At 48.4% G+C, this 19,695-nt stretch overlaps 1 protein-coding gene across 4 annotated transcripts in view; it reads right to left on the bottom strand.

Annotated features, from left to right (window-relative positions):
• ADARB1 (adenosine deaminase RNA specific B1) overlaps positions 1 to 2,106 on the bottom strand; it is a 128,214-nt gene extending 126,108 nt beyond the window's left edge. For all 4 annotated transcript variants that reach the window (XM_088474125.1, XM_088474122.1, XM_088474124.1 and 1 more), the window contains exon 1: positions 1,923 to 2,106. The gene's annotated coding sequence lies outside the window, so the exon portion shown is untranslated. The remainder of the gene's footprint in view (positions 1 to 1,922) is intronic.
• Between the last annotated feature and the right edge of the window lie 17,589 nt (positions 2,107 to 19,695).

A 19,695-nucleotide genomic window follows, 5' to 3' on the forward strand; every position in this document is an offset into this window, starting at 1 on the left:
GCCAATAAATAGGTTACTGCGTCCCATCAGTCACTGGCAGGTAGCCTGCGACCCTATAAACGCCAGGTGTAAGGGGAGGCTGCCATCTGCTTGTCCACATCCTGCTTCCATCTACTATCATATATTCATTTTGGGAATGGACGACCCAACTTCTCTACAGTACTGTATCTACCACATCACATCAGGTACAGCACCAAGTGCAGCACCACCGCCCTGCACACATAATCCTCATTATTATTACTATTGCCATTACTACTATGTCTATTATTGCTATTTTTACTACTACTAATAGGATCACTATTAATTCTATTGTTATTACTACTATCACTAGTCATATTACGATTACTATTACTACTACTATTGCATTACGGCTACTGCGATTATTGCTATTACTACTACTATTGCATTACGGCTACTGCGATTATTGCTATTACTACTACTATTGCATTACGGCTACTGCGATTATTGCCATTACTACTATGTCTATTATTGCTATTTTACTACTACTAATAGGATCACTATTAATTCTATTGTTGTTATTACTACTATCACTAGTCATATTACGATTACTATTACTACTACTATTGCATTACGCTACTGCGATTATTGCTATTAATACTGCTATTATTACTATTGTTGTTATTACTACTATTAACACTAGTCTTATTACGATTGCTATTATTACTACTATTATTGTCTCACGGCTACTGCAATTATTGCTATTATTGTTTCTTTTAGCATTATTCATATTGTTATTACTACTATGATCATTATTACTGATAATAATACTATTGGTGCCTATGCTTTGTTGCTTAATTGGGTGTTATGGCCACCTATGTATCAATGGGCACGATTCTATTCAACGCGATGTAAATAGTGCCGGGAGTGAGCTCCCGAAGCTATTCAATACACCGCGCTGCCAAGTCCGACTAATGATTTCTTCTCTCATCCCTCCGGGGATAAGAGCAGAAATCCGACAAATGTCCCGGCGCAAGGCTGTTTTCTGCCCTTCGTGCCTGGAAAACAGCCTCGCGCCGGGAAGTTAGGTCGGGGAATGCCCGTTCTCGCGCCTAAACACCCTGTTTAAGGCGCGAGAACAAGCCTTCCCCGACCTAACATCGCGATGAATTGAATAGCTCCGGGAGCTATCTCCCGGCGCTATTTACATCGCGTTGAATAGAATCGTGCCCAATGTATATTATCCATATCCTTGTCCTTCATTGTATTGTATTTTACTGTAAGTCACTTTTTGGTTATGTACCATGTAAGGCGCTGCAGAACACTTGTGGCGCCATATAAATAAACGATGATAATAATAATAATGTTGTTATAACTACTACTAATCTTATTAGGATTGCTATACTAATATGTCTATTATTACTACTATTATTGCAATTACTACTACTGCTATTAATACTATTGCTATTTATATTACCATCATTATTCATATTATTACTACGATTGCTATTAATACTACTGCTATTTATATTACCATCATTATTCATATTATTACTACGATTGCTATTAATACTACTGCTATTTATATTACCATCATTATTCATATTATTACTACTATTGCTATTAATACTATTGCTATTTATATTACCATCATTATTCATATTATTACTACTATTGCCTTTGTCACTATTACCACTATTGTTGTTATTACTACTATCACTAGTCTTATTACGATAGCTATTACTATTGCCATTAATACTACTGTTATTATTATTTCTATTATCATTATTATTCGTAATATTACTATGACCGCAGATATTACTAGCCTTATTATTATTACTACTTGTATTATGAGAGCTATTACTATGCAGGCAGCTGGTGCTGGGAGCAGATGCCCGGCTATACTGCGCTATGCACATTACCATGGGGATGAGCACCACCACTAGCAGCGTATATGTACTTACGGTCTGATGGAGGGGGCTGGGGGCTGCGCGGTGCCCCGGTGGCAGTGGCTCGGTCAGCTGCTCCCTCTCTCCGTGCTGTGTGCTCCGCGCTGCACGGCTGCTGCTGGGTGACTGTGTGTAATGACCGAGCGTCGGTGGTGCCTGGTGATGCGCGCGCTCCTTCTCTCCCCCCCCCCCCCCGCCGCGCGCGCTCGCGCTCGCCGGCCTCCCCTCAGCCAATCCGATGTCACTGTCATTCCCCCGCACCGCGCGCCCGAGCCCCTGCCGCCGTCGCTCACTGACAATGCGAGAGGTGCTGAAAATGGGCGTTCCCGTGTTACTCCTCCCCGAGTGACGTCACGGCTGCTTTTGAAGCCTGGAGGACGACATCTTGGTTATGGTCCGGAAATGGGTCATGCCAGGAAGAGAAGCTGCAGCTGCGACCTGCTTGTGGGGGGGGGTGGGCCTCTGGCAAATGACAGCAGATGCTACTGATAATAATAGTATTAATATGTGGTGTCTGGGGATTTGTGTCTAATCTGTGCCCTTGTTTCTTGGGAGGCTGGCATTCATTCTTGTGTGCATGGCTTGTTGTGTCCCAACACTGGGACGATGACAGTTGGATTTACAAAGGGTCAGGCTCTTAGGCCGCGGGGAACTCACATGGCCGTCCCTGCAGCCGGCCGACCGTCTGAGTGACCCGATTTGGTAAGCTATACACACTTACCAGTCGCCCGCTCGATCGACCTGGCCAGACATCACAACTGGGCGGGAAATTAAATTTGCATTATGCTGGGTACACACTGTAGGATATAGCGTTCACACAGCCGACGTTCATCTGCCGGTGTGTAGGACCGATTGACTCACGCAGGAAACGCCGACAATAACATCGCAACTGGGTACGGCCATTTAAACACAATTGTGTTGTCTGGCCCGACGTATATAGCGTCCATTTGGTACGCGTGTGTATAGCTTACCAAATCGGCCGGCCACTGGGTGGGACATTTGTGTACCCCACTTTAGCTAATAAGGGGAGATGTATCAAACCCCTCCAGTGGGGAGCAGCCAGGTCGCCTTAGCAGCCGGGCATTTTACACAGCATTTAAGGATGGTGGCCTCGCGATAGTTTCATTTTAGCCCAACCCAGCTATACAATGTTGAGATTTCCGGCATTGTGAAGCAGAAAGCGGGATCATGATGACACGATGCAGCGTGAATCGCACCATCAGCCTCCCAGCTGCGGTTGTTTGTGACTGCATTGCAGGGGGGACTGGAGGGGCCGGGAGGCTTGCATACTTTTCGGGGGGGCCGGGAGCGGCACGCGATTTTCAGGAGGCTCCCGGCCAAATCGGGAGAGTAGGCATGTACTGTATGTCTTTTCTGGAAATGGCTAAATGACCAACACAATTTATGTATATTCAATTAGAACATGTTTCCCGACTTCTCCGCAGGGGTTTCCAGGAGGAGACATTCAGGCAAGTGGTTTACGGGGGGCTTTGCACTATTATTGCATTATCGTGACCCCGCCCCCATTATACAATGCCACAATTCCCATTTAGTAAAGCAGGGGACATTGCCACTATGACACAATTCAGTGTGAACCGCGTTATGAGGCCACCCGGGCTGTGGAAAATTTAATGAGACCTGACTGCTCTTCCCGGATGTTTTCGGAAGCGTAGGCAAGTACAATAGGCTTGGGAAGGCTGGCAGCTTCTGTCTCAGAGTGGTATCATAAACTGAAGCGACCCATGGTGCTGGCTTACAGTAAGACTGAGGACCTCATTCAGAGTCGGTCGTAAGCGGCCGCTCGGTTGTACGCATCCGATGTTTCCAAACCACGCATGTGTACGGTTAGTTGTGCGTACGAAACCTTGCAATCCAAAATGCTGTCGAGCGTACGGCTTACGAGCAGGAAGTGGTTTCCGAGAGTTGATTGACATGAAAGGCCGTTTGTGGGTGTTGACGGGGGTGGTGGTCTAAAAAGGCAGGCGTTCCTCACCGTTTTCAGGGCATTTCAGGGGCGTACATAAATTTACTGCTACGACCGACATAGAAGGCCGGAAGTAGTAAAATGTCACTCTGCGAGCAGGTTAGAGGCCTGGCTGATCTTACAGCTTGAGGTTAGGTATGTGCTCTCTCAAGCCCCAGAGTACAATCGATACTATCAAATGTGACTGATGTAATGTTTGATGTTTCTATTTTGTGCCACACAATGCAAGCAGCTAATAATCGATTAACACTGCTAATTGGCTTGTAATTGATTCAGTTGCGTTAGCAAGCATTAGCGAATAATAAGAATAAATAAAGTTCATGGGGATGGCTTATTCTATGCGTTTTTTTGTTCATTTTTGGTGTAATTTGCACCCAACACAGGCGGCCGCAACCATAAGAAGAAAATTAGAATGCAGCGACTGACAACGATCGACTCAATCGCTAACTGCTATCACTTGCTAGCTAGGTGCTTTGTTGAAGTATGGGCGATCGCCCGGCCGTGCGATTGTTTTTTTTCAGATTCTCGATCATTAGGCGTATGACCAAGCGGCCGCTTACGACCGCCTCTGAATGAGGGCCTGAGTTTCTCCTGGCGGGTTTCTTCCATCACTGCTGTGTCCTATTTTCCAGAATACAGGACGGGCTGCAGTGGTCTATCGATCAGTGATTCTGGCCCTGGGTGCTGTTGTACTTTATAATCTGAGTGTCTGCTATGGCTATCAGTATGCTATTGTCTACCCTTCAGAAAAAAAAAATTGCAATAGTAGGTAACAGATCACATATTAAATCTGAACCCACATGCAGTCATTATAGCAGCATTGAAAAAAACTTGTTTAAATACATATATTTTATAACCCCGTAAGACCGCCATTAATGTAAATATATTTGGTGTCCTTATAATCATTTGAGCATGGTCATTTCAAGGTTGATTTATGAAGCTGCCTGTATTGACTGGATGTAACTATGGCTAGAGTATACATAATGTAAAATCTCCATTGATACTTATGAATATGAAAATATAATGGGACATAGTGCATAGCGAATAATGGTGTTCCTTCCGATGCTAGAAAATAATTATCCCCAAAGTATTTTGCTTCCTTATTCCTGCATTGCCATAGTCCGTTTTACCTCTGTAAGCTTCAAAAGTCTTTCTGTGCCCTCAGCGTACAGGCTTATAAAACTGCTTATCATTTTAAAGGAAAAATACGTTCATTTGTTTTTGTGTTACTATTACTGGCCCTGTCGTGCAGTAACTGAGCAATTGGTTTGTCTCGTACTGTATTTGCAAAAACATCCCATAAATTGTTAATGGATAAGTTTATTAATTTTTTTATTTGATATATTTTTTTTTTTTTTATTGCAAACCTTGATAAGACTAAAGGTGCATACACACACAACGATTTTTTTAACGATTATCGATAACTATATAGTTTATCGTTCAATCGTTGAAAAAAATCGTTCACTTTCGGAGTTAAAACGATGAGCGATTATCGTTCATGGCCGTTCACATTTGTAGTTCAGTCAGACTGACCAACTCAACGATTTTCATTAAGGGAATATGCAAAAATCATTTGTAGTTAAAAAAAAAATCGTTCATTACACTTTAAAAAATCTGACAGATAATCTGACAGAAAATCGTTCAGAAAATCGTTGGTTACAAAATCGTTGTGTGTGTATGCAGCTTAACCCTCTCCCAAAATTTAGAATTTACAGCTGGTCTCCCTTCTCTCCAGACGTCAATCCCCTCAAACAGGCAAGGTAGAATGGCTAATATTTTACTCTGCAGTGGCAACTTTGTGAAATCAATCCAATCTATCAGCCAGGGATGTATCAGAATAAGGTAAAACGACCATATAAAGGCTGTTTATATAAATATATGCATTTTTTTATTTTTAGGAATGAATGGAATGATTCTTTTAACATAATGGGAGGGTTAATTTTTACAAATCTAAGGCCCTCATTCAGAGCCGTGCGCTCTGAGCAGAGCGCACGCTCTGAATGAGGGCCGGGCTCCATTTTCATGGAGCGTCCTCCTGGACGCTCGTATAGCTGTGGGTCACCACCCACAGGCTATACGAGCGTGCTTTGTGATGGCCGCGATGGTCGAGACCATCGCGACCATCGAAATTGCGAGCCGGAGCCTGCGGTTGAGGTTTTCAACCGCAAGCTCCGGAGTGATTTTGGCTCTATCAGAGCCAAAATCACTCCCACTGACATCACTAGTGATGTCAGTGGGCCGGCTTCTGACGGGAGGCGTTCCCGTGGGAACGCCCCCGTCAGGGAGGCACGCCCACCAAAGGGGGCGTGCTGTCAATCAACATTGACAGCACGCCCCCTTTGATCGGACACAACGAGCGAAGGACTTTCCTTCGCTCGTCGCGTCTGGCGCATGCGCACGACGGAGCTCCCTCCGTCGTGCGCATGCTCAGTGCATAACATCGACCCACTTGCGAGCGGACAGCCGCTCGCGAGTGGGTCTGAATCAGGCCCTAAGTCTCTTTTTGGATGTTTTTCATTAGATTTAACTTTGAATACGTCACCTGTTACATGCGGCTGAATGATTTTCTCTGCCGCGTGAATTCGCCCTCTGCTAGTATCTGGTCCCCATGCCAGTGCCACCTGCCTAATGTCAGCAGTTTGCCGTAGATGTGTCTGTAAACTACAAAATTGACAGTGACATTTGGCTGTGTACACAAATTACATTGTCCTTGCTGCACTATCCTTCAGCTCAGCTGAGACTACAGGTTTAATAAGACTAATTGTCCTCTATGAAATGCAGATATAAAACCGTTGCAATTGACGTTGAGCAGAAATTACGTTTTGCTGTAATTTATGGTCAGTCTCAGTCTGTCTACTTCGTCCCAGACACAATTACCTGTAGTTCTTTTATTTTTACTTATGGAGATGCAGAGGAAACTCTGACTTTTGATTGTGGCTTATAGGGCAGAGCAATTGTGTTAGCGAATTTGAAATTGAGGCTCATCATCTACACTTCTGGACCTTGAACTAACGGTGTGTCAACTGAGACGAAGTCACAAATGGAGGGACTCAACTGCATGTGCGGGAGGCTCAAGGAGTGTTGCAACTCTCAGGTGGATCATGGATGCCACCCGTATTGGGATTAGCGAGATCTATAACTGAGGCACGGAGTCTAATGTGCCGGCGGTATTCACCAGGGAGCCACGAAAGGAAGTATGGACTTAGCTGCATCTGATACGCAGGTCGCGGCCCTCAACCTAGGTTCTCTTATACAGGTGCTGGTGACCTCTGGATGAAGCGGAGACTTTCAGCGTAGTCGATAGGCTGGGTCAGGAAAAGACGGTACCAGGGAGCAGTATACAGGTCAGGAAGGAGAGCCAAGGGTCAAAACCAGATTAGCAAGCGCAGTACCAGGGAGCAGACATATACAGGTCAGGAAGGATAGCCAAGGTCAAAACCGGATTACCATGCGCAGTACCAGGGAGCAGATGTATACAGGTCAGGAAGGATAGCCAAGGTCAAAACCGGATTAGCATGCGCAGTACCAGGGAGCAGACGTATACAGGTCAGGAAAGATAGCCAAGGTCAAAATCAGATTACCAAGTGCAATACCATGGAGCAGACGAAATCAGGTCACAAGCAAAGCCAAGGTCAGGATCAAGAAATTAGTTTTCACAGGAACGCTGGAGTAAGGTTTGGGAGTTTAAACCCTGGCACAGGAGTGCTCCCAGGGACTTCCTTATATAGGCAGGGCTTGAATTAGGGCACCTCCTGTGATGTCACCAGGAGGAGTGTATATCTCTTTAAATACTTTCAGGTTGGTGCACGTGCCCGCAGAGAGCCGTGGCCGCCTGTACTAAGCCGCCGGGGGGAAGGAGCACTACACAGCAGCAGGTGCCGGGGACCAGCACCACTGGACCTGGTAAGTGCGTGCCGGTGTCCGGCACACTGTGACATTATGCCCTCTAGGGTTGGGCACCGAACACCAAACAATCAGCTTGCCAGGAAACTTTTGATGGAATTTCTGAAGAAGTTGAGGTGCATGAATGTCTGAAGTCTTGACCCAATAACGTTCCTCAGGACCATACCCCTTCCAGTATACCAAGAACTGAACAGATACACTAGACCTCCTGGAGTCTAAGATCTGCTTCACTTCATATTCTTCCTGATGGTTTATAGAAAATTGCAGAGGGAGGATTGCAGGGTGCTGAAAATCGATTAAGCACCAGGGGTTTTAGAAGGGACACATGAAATACATCTCTTTGTGACAGTACTGCCCCAACTCCAACCGTGGAAGCGTCCACTTCTAGGAAAAAAGGTTGGTCACAATTTGGTTGCCTTATAATGGGTGCTGAAAGAAAACATTGTTTTAGCAGGGCAAAAGCTTCCTCTGCCTCAGAAGGACATACTCGAGTGTCCTGACCCTTCCTGGTAAGAGCAGTGATGGGAGCTGCGATGGATGAGTAGTTCCTGATGAATTGATAGAAATTACAAAAACCCAGGAACGTATTGTTTTAAACTGAACTGGACGAGGTCAGTTGACAATGGCAGAAAGCTTCTCTGGATCCATCCGAAGGATGGATCCCAAAAATGTCAATTCCTCCTGCTTGAAGGAACATTTCTCAAGCTTGCAGAAAAGTTGGTTGGCCCTGAGTCGTGACATCACTTCACGTACATGTTGGCGATGACTCACTATATCTTCAGAAAATATCAGAATGTCATCAAGGTATACCACTACCTACTTGTATAATAGGTCCCGGAAGATGCGATTCATGTACTTTAGGAAAACAGCTGGGGCGTTGCTTAAGCCAAAAGGCATGACTAAGTATTCGTAGTGGCCATCACAAGCATTAAAGACCGTCTTCCATTCATCCCCAGATCGGATTCTGATTAGGTTATAGGGCCCCACGATGGTCCAGCTTGGTGAAAATCTTTGCCCCTTTTATCCCATAAAAGAACTTAGAGATCAGAGGTAGGGGGTCCTCGATGGTAATTGCGTTCAGACCCCAGTAATCAATGCATGGTCGCAAACCTCCATCCTTCTGTTTACCGAAAAATAGGCCAGCTCCAGCGGGGGATTTAGACTCCCGTGTTCCAGATTCTCCTTAATTTATTCTGTCACAGCCTGGGATTCGGGAAGTGAGAGAGGAAAAATTCTTCCACGAGGAGGCACTTTCCCAGGTAACAAGTCTATAGCACAGTCCCACTCCATGTGGGCAGGAAGCATCTCAGCTGCCTTTTTCCTGAATACATCTCTGAAGGACTGATATGGGACTGGAAGCACAACTTCTAGAGAGATAACAACTCCGAATGGCATGGTGTGGAGGTTTGACAGATGAGAAACTTGACCCATTACATTGAGAACCCCGCAACAGGATGTAAGGTTCTCTCCAATCTAATATGGGGGCATGCGGCGCCAAGGAAGACCCAGGATGATCGGACCTTTCAGAAAATGGCAGTATGTAGAACGCTATCAATTCCCGATGGAGAGCACCCACTTGCATGGTAACATCTATCGTACGAGTGTGGAAAGTAGCTGCATACTAGGTATTCCTAGTTCTTGAACCATTTTTGCAGAGATGAAGTTGCCATCGGCACCTTTAGTCGAAGAAGGCCTTGAGGACTTCGGAAGAATTTCCCAGAACCACATTGATATAGAACTGGGAGATAACATTGTCTTTTGGGGTGTGTTGAAATGCACCTAATCTGACCACCGCTCGATCAGTTAGGCTTTCTTGTTTCCCGGACGTTTTGAGCAACCAGAGAGAAGATGAGCTGGTTCAACACAGTACAGACAGAGCTTATTCTTGAACCTCCTTTCTCTCTCTGTGGCAGGAAGGCAAGATTTCCCAATTTGCAGGGGCTCCACTAGAGACTCTGTGAACCATGGGGCAAGCTTGAAATTGAAGCGACAAGACTGTTCTTTCTCTCGTGCTCTCTCTCTGTGGCGAAGATCCTCCCAGATACACAAGGAAATTAAATCATCCAAAGAAGTTGTTAATTCCTTCCCTGGATGCGAGTACATCTGATTTGATCTGACAGCCCTTGCATAAATGCAGCGACCAGAGTCTCGTTGTTCCACCTTAACTCCGAAGCAAGGGTTTGAAACTGTGCTGCATATTTTCCTGCAGATTTGTTGCCCTGCTTCAACTGCAGGATTGTAGACCCTGCGGTGGATAATTGCCCGGGCTTATTGAAGACCTGTCAGGAACTCAACGCTACTGTTGATCAGGGGATAATTCCCTTCCCATAACTGAGAGGCCCAAGCCAATGCCTAACGGAACAATAGGGAAATTTGGCGTGTAGATTTCGAACTGAATGGAGCACTGGTTCAGGAATCCTCTGCAGTTTTTAGGATCCCCATCATTCTTCAAGGGATTCGGAATCTGTAATGGCGTGGAAGCACCTGCAGGCTGTACAGTAACCATAGGAGGTGGAGCTGGTTGTTCCGGAAGTGGCTGAGCAACACCGACTCATTGCCTTAGCGTTAGCAAACACTGCATAATCTGAGCCTGGTCTTGTTCTTATTTGTCGACTCTGATGAGGAGGTTCTCGAGGAAATCACGTGATGAAAGATTACCAGCAGCATCCATGTTGTGGCCAGAGTATTCTGTCGCAACTCTCGGGTGGATAATGGATGCAACCTGTATTGGTGAGACCTATAACTGAGGCGCGGAGTCTAACGTGCTGGTGGTGTTCACCAGGGTCCCCCGCAAAGAAGTAGGGACTTAGCTGCATCTGACACGCAGGTCGCGTCCCTCAGCCTAGGTTCCTTTATACAGGTGCTGGTGAGCTCTGGATGAAGCGTAGACTTTCAGCATAGTCGACAGACCAGGTCAGGACAAGACGGTACCAGGGAGCAGACGTATGCAGGTCACGAAGGATAGCCAAGGTAAAAACTGGATTACAAAGCACAGGGAGCAGACAAAATCGGGCCACAAGCAAAGCCAAGGTCAAGATCAAGCAATGAGTTTTCACAGGAACGCTGGAGTAAGGTTTGGGAGCCTATACACGTGCTAACAGGGACTTCCTTATATAGGCAGGGCTTGCATTAGGGCGCCTCCTGTGTCGTCACCAGGAGGAGTGTAAATCTCTAAATACTTTCAGGCACACAGGGAGCCGCAGCCGCCTGTCCCATTCCGCCGGGGGGAAGGAGCACTACACAGCAGCGAGCGCCGGGGACTCCCCGCCCGCTGCCCTGTCATAGACCAGCGCCGCCAGACGCGGTAAACGAGTGCCCGTGTCCGGCGCGCTGTGACAAGGAGCCAATTGAGGTCCATAAGACTGCCACACTACATACTGACTAATTTGTATGGAGCATTTATCGGTTAAGGGCCTGATTCAGAGTTTACACAAACCCGATGGTTTTCACACAACTCTGATGTTAGAAGATCCGCACATGCGCACAATCTTTACTGCACATGTGCAAAATCTCTTTCCGATTGACAGTCTGCGGCCGTTTGGAGCAGGGGGTGGTGTCAGCCAGCATCTCAGAAAATGGGGGCATGCACAGGATCTGTACTGCTCACGTGCAGATCTTCTTCTGGTTGACAGGCTGCGGCCATTTGTGGCGGAGCGGGGGGCGACGTCAGCCAGTGTTACATAAACGGGGGAGTGGGGCGGGACAGCCTCATTTTTCTGCTGAAGCCAGTGGCTGCGTCCTTGTACTCAGCTTCACTGGCTTCAGCTGCGTGAAACCATCGGCCATCCTGTGTAGCCTCACATATTCTTTTCTGACATGATGTGATCTGAGAGTAGCTCAATAGTCAGCCTGGAAGCAGTATGCCACCCACAACTGAAAATCAAGCAAACTTACATTGGGTCCACTTTCAGGCTGCCCAATAACCTTCCTGAGATACTGTACACACCAGCTACATACTCCAAAAAACAGCCATATGACATGATGTATGCCCGCACCACCATGAGCAGCATGATTAATGCCACCATGGGCATCTAATCACTGAGGTCTTGGGTTCTATGCCAGTCAGAGTCGTATATGTGTGCAGCTTGTATGCGTGCTTGAGTGGGTTTCCTTCAGGTGCTCTGGTTTCCTTCAACACTCCTAAAAAAAAAATACTGATAGGTTAATTGGCTTCTATCAAAAAATGAACCCTAGTATGTGTTTGTGTCCATGTAGTAGGTAATACAGATTGCAAGCTCCACTGGAACAGGGACTGATGTGCATGGCTAAATATCATCTGTAATATGTGGCCTCATTCCCCTGGGTGGCACCTGGTACGGGCAAGAGAGCAATACGTGTGCGCCAGCAAAAAACAGGGCGTGGCCTCGCGGGTAGGGGCATGGCCTCACGACCTGAACCCCCATTTTACTCACTCCGGGGGTGCTGGAGATGCAGACTGCCCCCCGGGGACCAGCTTGTATGCAATGTCCGGCTCCCTCAGTGAGTCAGGAGCCGAGTGCTGCACTTAATGCTACAGGGCAGCACCTGGCTCCTGTCACTGGGTGGAAGGGACAGCCGGGTGCGGCCCGCACTCCCCTTTTGACGCCACTGGACAAGAGGCCACCAAACTGCCTGCAGGACACGCTCGGGACAGTGGTAGACCTGCAAGACCACTTATCCTCTCAGGTCCTTTAAATCTAGTTTAGCTTTGAAGTTCCCAAGGGTGATCCTTTAAAAGACTGAAATAAAAATCCCCATCCAACTTGCTTTGTGGGACCAATGCTTATCTGTTCATCAGAGAATATATTTTAGATAAATACTGTACATCTGTTGATTACATGTTAGATGGTATGTATTTTTCAGTCACTAAGAAATAAATTAAGTCTTCGGTACACAACGTGTCACAGGAAGCACACAGCAACTACATATTGGCCCTCATTCAGAGCCGTACGCTCTGAGCAGAGCGCACGCTCTGCATGAGGGCCGGGCTCCATTTTCATGGAGCGTCCTCCTGGACGCTCGTATAGCTGTGGGTCACCACCCACAGGCTATACGAGCGTGCATTTTGATGGCCGCGATGGTCGTGACCATCGCGACCATCGAAATTGCGAGCCGGAGCCTGCGGTTGAGGTTTTCAACCGCAAGCTCCGGAGTGATTTTGGCTCTATCAGAGCCAAAATCACTCCCACTGACATCACTAGTGATGTCAGTGGGCCGGCTTCTGACGGGAGGCGTTCCCGTGGGAACGCCCCCGTCAGGGAGGCACGCCCCCGGCACGCCCACCAAAGGGGGCGTGCTGTCAATCAACATTGACAGCACGCCCCCTTTGATCGGACACAACGAGCGAAGGAAAGTCCTTCGCTCGTCGTGTCTGGCGCATGCGCACGACGGAGCTCCCTCCGTCGTGCGCATGCTCAGTGCAGACCATCGACCCACTTGCGAGCGTACAGCCGCTCGCGAGTGGGTCTGAATCAGGCCCATTGTGTCTTAAACAAAGCCTCCCTTTATAGGCACCTTATAAACTGGCCTGGAGCTGTATCTCGTCCTGTTACCTAGGGCTGTTTATGTCTGCCGCGTAATACGGCACCTTGTCTATTTAAATAGCTTACATTTTTGGCATTTTATTCATAACGATTTTGAAATCCATGATTCATGCGCACGGAGACGGAGTCCTGTTTATGTCTAAGTCAAATGAAACAGTCAAGGTTGACCTGAAACATTAAGCTCTGCATTAAGAGGTCACTAAACAGGAAACCATAATAATTGAGTGAATACAATCGCTATTAACCATGTAGCCCAACTGTTTCTAGCAACGCACATCGTTTCTTTAAGCCAAGCAGGTATAAGGTGTCAACCAAGGATCACCACCGGACTGAGGGCCTGATTCAGACCCGCTCACGAGCGCTGAGCACTCGCAAGCGAGTCGATGTTGCCCAAGTGCGCATGAGCACGACGGAGGCGGCTCCGTCGTGCGCATGCGCGAGACCCGAATAACAACGGCCAAGCTGTCGTTATGGGTCTCGCACCAAAGGGGGCGTGCTGTCGATGGTGAGTGACAGCACGCCCCCTTTGGTGGGCGTGTCAGGGCGTGGCTGCCCGTGCTTTTGGCTCTGATAGAGCCATAAGCACTCCAGGGCTTGCGGCAGCGAGACCCTAACGCAAGGGTCTCGTCACAAGCCCGATGGTCGCGATGGTCTTGACCATCGCGACCATCATTTTGGCCGCTCTGACAGAACGCTCGCTCTGAATCAGGGTGTCCCTCTTAGTTTTTACAGCGGCCTCCTGGCCGCTCGTATAGCTGTGGGTGACCACCCACAGCTATAGCGAGCGGCCAAAAAGATGGTCGCGATTGTCAAGACCATCGGGCTTGCGACGAGACCCTTGTGCTAGGGTCTTGTTGCCGCAAGCCCTGGAGTGCTTTCGGCTCTATCAGAGCCGAGAGCACTCCCACTGACATCACTTGTGATGTCAGTGGGGCCGGCCCCAAGGGAACGCCTCCGTCTGAGCAGCCACGCCCACCAAAGGGGGCGTGCTGTCACTCACCATCGACAGCAATCGGGGTCTCGCGCATGCGCATGACGGAGCCGGCTCCCTTGTGCGCATGCACACTGGGCCAACATCGACCCGCTTGCGAGTGGTCAGCGCTCGAGAGCGGGTCTGAATTAGGCCCAGAGGCCCTGATTCAGAGCCGGTCGCCTCCTGGCCGCTCGCATTGCTGTGGGTGACCACCCACAGCTATAGCGAGCGGCCATGATGATTGTCGCAATGGTCAAGACCATCGCGACCATCGGGCTTGTGACGAGACCCTTGTGGTAGGGTCTCGTGGCCGCAAGCCCCAGAGAGCTTTCGGCTCAAACAGAGCCGAAAGCTCTCCCACTGACATCACTTGTGATGTCAGTGGGGCCGCCCCCAGACGGTAGGCATTCTCATGGGAATGCCTCCATCTGGGCAGCCACCCCCCCCCGCCCGCCCACCAAAGGGGGTGTGCTGTCACTCAACATCGACAGCACGCATTGTTTGGTGCGAGACCCGGAGCGACGGTTTGCCGTCACTATCCGGGTCTCGCGCATGCGCACGACGGAGCCAGCTCCGTCGTGCGCATGCGCTCTGGGCCACCATCGACCCGGTTGCGAGCACTCAGTGCTTGCGACCGGGTCTGAATCAGGCCCAGAGTTCCTCCGGACAAGTTTCCGGATGCTGCCTAATACCAGACGAATGGTATGTATCCAGGAATAACACGAAACTGGCTGCAACGCTGCCCTCTTCTGCCCCAGCCCGACTGCGCAGCTTCCTTCCAGCCACGAGCATGAGGTATGACTGTCAGTCATGCAGACGGAGCCCTGCGGAAAGTGCATGCTGCTGACGTTTGGGGAAGATAAGTAAGGGGTCTGAGGCTGTCATATCAAGGGAGGCTGAGGCTAGCATACTGGGTTGAGTACGGGATGTCGGCGCCCCCTAGTGCCTAACCCTCCCCCTAACCTCACTACTTACCGTCGGGATGCTGGCGCCTGGATTCTGACTGATGTCGGGATTCCGGCTCTGGCATTCTGAGCGCTGGCATCCCACACGCCAGGATTATGATTACATCCCAATATACTAAGGGGGGCTGAGGCTGGCATATCAAGAGGGGCTCTGTGACTGGCATATTCAGGGAGCTCTAAGGTGGCTCTGAGGCTGGCATGTAAAGGGGTATGACGGGGCTATGACTGGCATGTGTGTAATGGGGGAACTATGCAATTTTAGTGATATGAGGGTACTATGTGGAATTACTCTGTGACCTATGGGGGCATTATGTGGTATTTTCTGTGACATGGGGGCATTATGTGGAATTTTCTGTGACATGGGGGCATTATGTGGCATTTTCTGTGACATGGGGGCATTATGTGGCATTTTCTGTGACATGGGGCATTATGTGGTATTTTCTGTGACATGGGGGCATTATGTGGAATTTTCTGTGACATGGGGGCATTATGTGCCATTTTCTGTGACATGGGGGCATTATGTGCCATTTTCTGTCACATGGGGGCATTATGTGGCATTTTCTGTGACATGGGGCATTATGTGGCATTTTCTGTGACATGGGGGCCTTATGTGGCACGTTATGTGACATGGTGGCATTATGTGGCACTTTATGTGACATGGGGCATTATGTGTCATATTTTATGTATCCACTAAACATTTGTAATGTTTTAACGAATGCTCAGCTGTATACACTTTTGTTTAAACTTATGAATGGTGGTGGGAACTAGGGAGCTGATTCAGACCCGCTCGCTAGGATGTGATCGCTCATAGCTGGATGATATTTGCAATCTGCGCATACGTATGTATCGCAATGCACGTGAGCAAACATCTGCAAAAGATCGGGAAACCCTCGCTCGCCCAGCATAGATAGCCCAGTTGATTGAGTTACAGGAGAGGCTGTTTGTGGGTGGTAACAGGGGCAGGCCACTAGAAACGGGGGAGTGGAGGAGCGAATGCAGGCGTGCCTGAGTGTCTCAACGCCGTTTCAGAGGTGTGCATAATTAACAGGCAGCGTCATTGTACACGTCACCTACTTCTATTTCACACTGAAGTGACCGCAGCTTGCGGCAAGGTGTAGTCAACCTCAAGCACTGCGAGCATCCGATGGTGCTCGATGTACCAATGGTTTCATGCACTTTCAGGAGATGACGTGCGCAAATGGGCGTCTTATGAATGGCTGGTGGGCATCTGCATACACAAAGTGATCGCACGCCAAGACATAGTGGGCGTACTAATGCCGTGCCGTACGATCGCCTGCCTTGCTGGGCGTGCGTTAGATTTTCATACACTGGGAGCGAGCGAAAGCATCTAGCGAGTGGGTCTGAATGAGCTCATAGGTGTGGTAGATCATGCTAACTATTGAGATGTGAAAGTAAATCACAACCTACAGTATTGGAAGTTGGATATGCCTGCTTTAAGCAGGGCCGCAACTAGGGGGGGAGCTAGAGGTGCATGTGCATCGGGTGTTAGAATGCAGGGGGTGAAAAAGGGCTGACCTGAATCACGGTGGCTGCAGATTGAGAAAATGGCCATCCAAAAATGGCCGCCGCCTAAGAGGAGACAGATGCTAGAGGTCCTTACTGGACCTCTAGTGTCTGCCTCCTCCTTGGTGGCGGCCATTTTCAGCAGATTCCATGCGGACTAGCCGTCCGCATCGACTTTGTTGAAAACAGCCATCCAAAAATGGCCGCCGCCAAGGAGGAGACAGACACTAGAGGTCCTACTGGACCTCTAGTGTCTGTTAGGCCAGCGCAAGTGCCGGGAGAAGATGCTGAAAGCTGTATCTTCTCCTGTGAAACCCCCTGGCAACGAGCATGAAAGCCCAGACAAGGAGCATGAAACCCCCTGGCAATGAGCATAAACCCCATTGAAATTAGCATGAAACCCCCTGGCAACTAGCATAAACCCCCTAGAAATGAGCATGAAACCCCCTGGCAACGAGCATAAAACCCATGGCAACGAGCATAACCCAATGGCAAATAGTCCTCCTGTCGGCAATGCACACGACTCACCCAAATACGCCCATTTCATGGACATAGACAAACGGGCGAGTTCCGTCTGACTAGCTCAGAGATACGTAAAGATGTATTTGCTCACTAGAGCGTATGCGCAGTTGGCTGAAAGTGCATCTGCTCGTTCTCTCTGATGAAACTGCCCTTCAGTAGGTGAGGAAACGGCTAAAGTCGTGCACCTCTCACCGTGATAGAATAATGGTAAATCGCAGTGATATGAGCCATCACGCTTATCGCAGTGATACATACTTTCCTACTCTCCCGTGACTGTCGAAATTATAAAGCAGGAGGGCGGGGCCATGATTACATAAACTGTGCTGACACGCCCTCCCCCCACCCACTTCAGCCACCCTCCCTGCTGCACCGACCTATGATTACACAACTGTGCTGACACGCCCCCGTCCCACCCACTTCAGCCACCCTCCCTGCTGCACCGACCTGTGATTACACAACTGTGCTGACACGCCCCCGTCCCACCCACTTCAGCCACCCTCCCTGTTGCACCGACCTGTGATTACACAACTGTGCTGACACGCCCCCGTCCCACCCACTTCAGCCACCCTCCCTGCTGCACCGACCTGGCAGAATGTCGGTAAGTATGCAGTAATAACCATTATAATAAATCCCCTGTGGGGTGCCCCAGGACGCTCTCAGGGGTGCCTCAGGTTGGTGGCCCAGCACCAAATCAAACTATTTATGGTCAATGTAAGAGGCAAAAACATAAAATATGTGGACAAACAGAAGCGTATCCCTGACCACCACCACATAACTGAACCTAAGGATGACAGGTCAGCACAATTTACATAATATTTTTTTTTATGAATTTCTCAATTACATACTTTTGGCTTAGGGGTGCAGTGAAAAAAAAAATGTTAATACTCTAGAGCAGTGTTGGCTAACCTTGACACTCCAGCTGTTATGGAACTACATAACCCAGCGTGCACTGCTACAGTTTTGCTATTAGGGCATGCTAAAACTGTGGCAGGGCATGCTGGGATATATAGTTCCACAACAGCTGGAGTGTCAAGGTTAGCCAACACTGCTCTAGAGTGCCGTGATTCCATAAAGCTTGGGAACCACTGCCCTACATTGTAATCCATGAAGCGCCTTTACAGGTCTCCTGCCTTTCATGTAAATGAATCCCCAGGATACAAGGCCCCTTTTTCAAGGTCAATAAAAAATAAATTTAGTATAAATTAAAACACCATTATACTTGCTCTCAGGGTTATGAATGCATAGATCAGTGACATTATACTCCTGGGGGTAAATTTACTAAAGTGAAATGGAGATGTTGCCCATAGCAACCAGATTCTATATTTAACTAGCACCTGTTAGAAAATAATAGCTACAAACGATTGGTTGCTATGGGCAACATATATAGTAGTTATTGTGTCTAGTAAACAAGCGCGCCGCAGGGAGTTTAATGACTCAATGTGCAGTGAGTGTATAGTAAAATTGTTTTAATCTAGACATAAATTGACAAAATAAAATAGAATAAAATACAATCACATATTAAAAATGCACCTATATATAACTGATAGTTATTACAGTCTCCGGTGTGCAAAGGGTAAATACTGGATGGATCGCAGATATGTTATGCACATCAACAGCTCGTCAGCTTAGGAGATGGTGTTTGTAGCAAAAAAAGTACCAAGTAAGGGCCTGATTCAGACCCACTCGCAAGCGGGTCGATGTTGTGCACTGCGCATGCGCACGACGGCGGGAGCTCCGTCGTGCGCATGCGCCAGACGCGACGAGCGAAGGAAAGTCCTTCGCTCGTTGTGTCTGATCAAAGGGGGCGTGCCGTCGATGTTGATTGACAGCACGCCCCCTTTGGTGGGCGTGCCGGGGGCGTGCCTCCCTGACGGGGGCGTTCCCAAGGGAACGCCTACCGTCAGAAGCCGGCCCACTGACATCACTAGTGATGTCAGTGGGAGTGATTTTGGCTCTGATAGAGCCAAAATCACTCCGGGCCTTGCGGTTGAAAAACTCAACCGCAGGCTCCGGCTCGCAGTGGCGATGGTCGCGATGGTCAAGACCATCGCGGCCATCAAACTGCACGCTCGTATAGGCTGTGGGTGGTGACCCACAGCTATACGAGCGTCCAGGAGGAAGCTCCATAATTATGGAGGTCGGCCCTCATTCAGAGCGTGCGCTCTGAATCAGGGCCTATGTCCTGAGTCCTTATTTTGCAACTGCTGTCTTGAATACAAAGTGTCAGATGGGTATAGATGGATAGCGTCTTTCCTACCTTGTTTCCAAACAGTTCTTCTGCTGTCCTGGGTATATACTCACCACACTTCCGTGTGGTTATAGTGCTATGGGCAACATCTCCACTTCTCAAAACCCGCACTTTAGTAAATATACCCCCAAGTGTTTTTCCTGCCTT

This window comes from Taudactylus pleione, unplaced genomic scaffold, assembly GCF_031769625.1.
Source record: "Taudactylus pleione unplaced genomic scaffold, aTauple2 ptg000147l, whole genome shotgun sequence".
Lineage (NCBI taxonomy): Eukaryota > Metazoa > Chordata > Amphibia > Anura > Myobatrachidae > Taudactylus > Taudactylus pleione.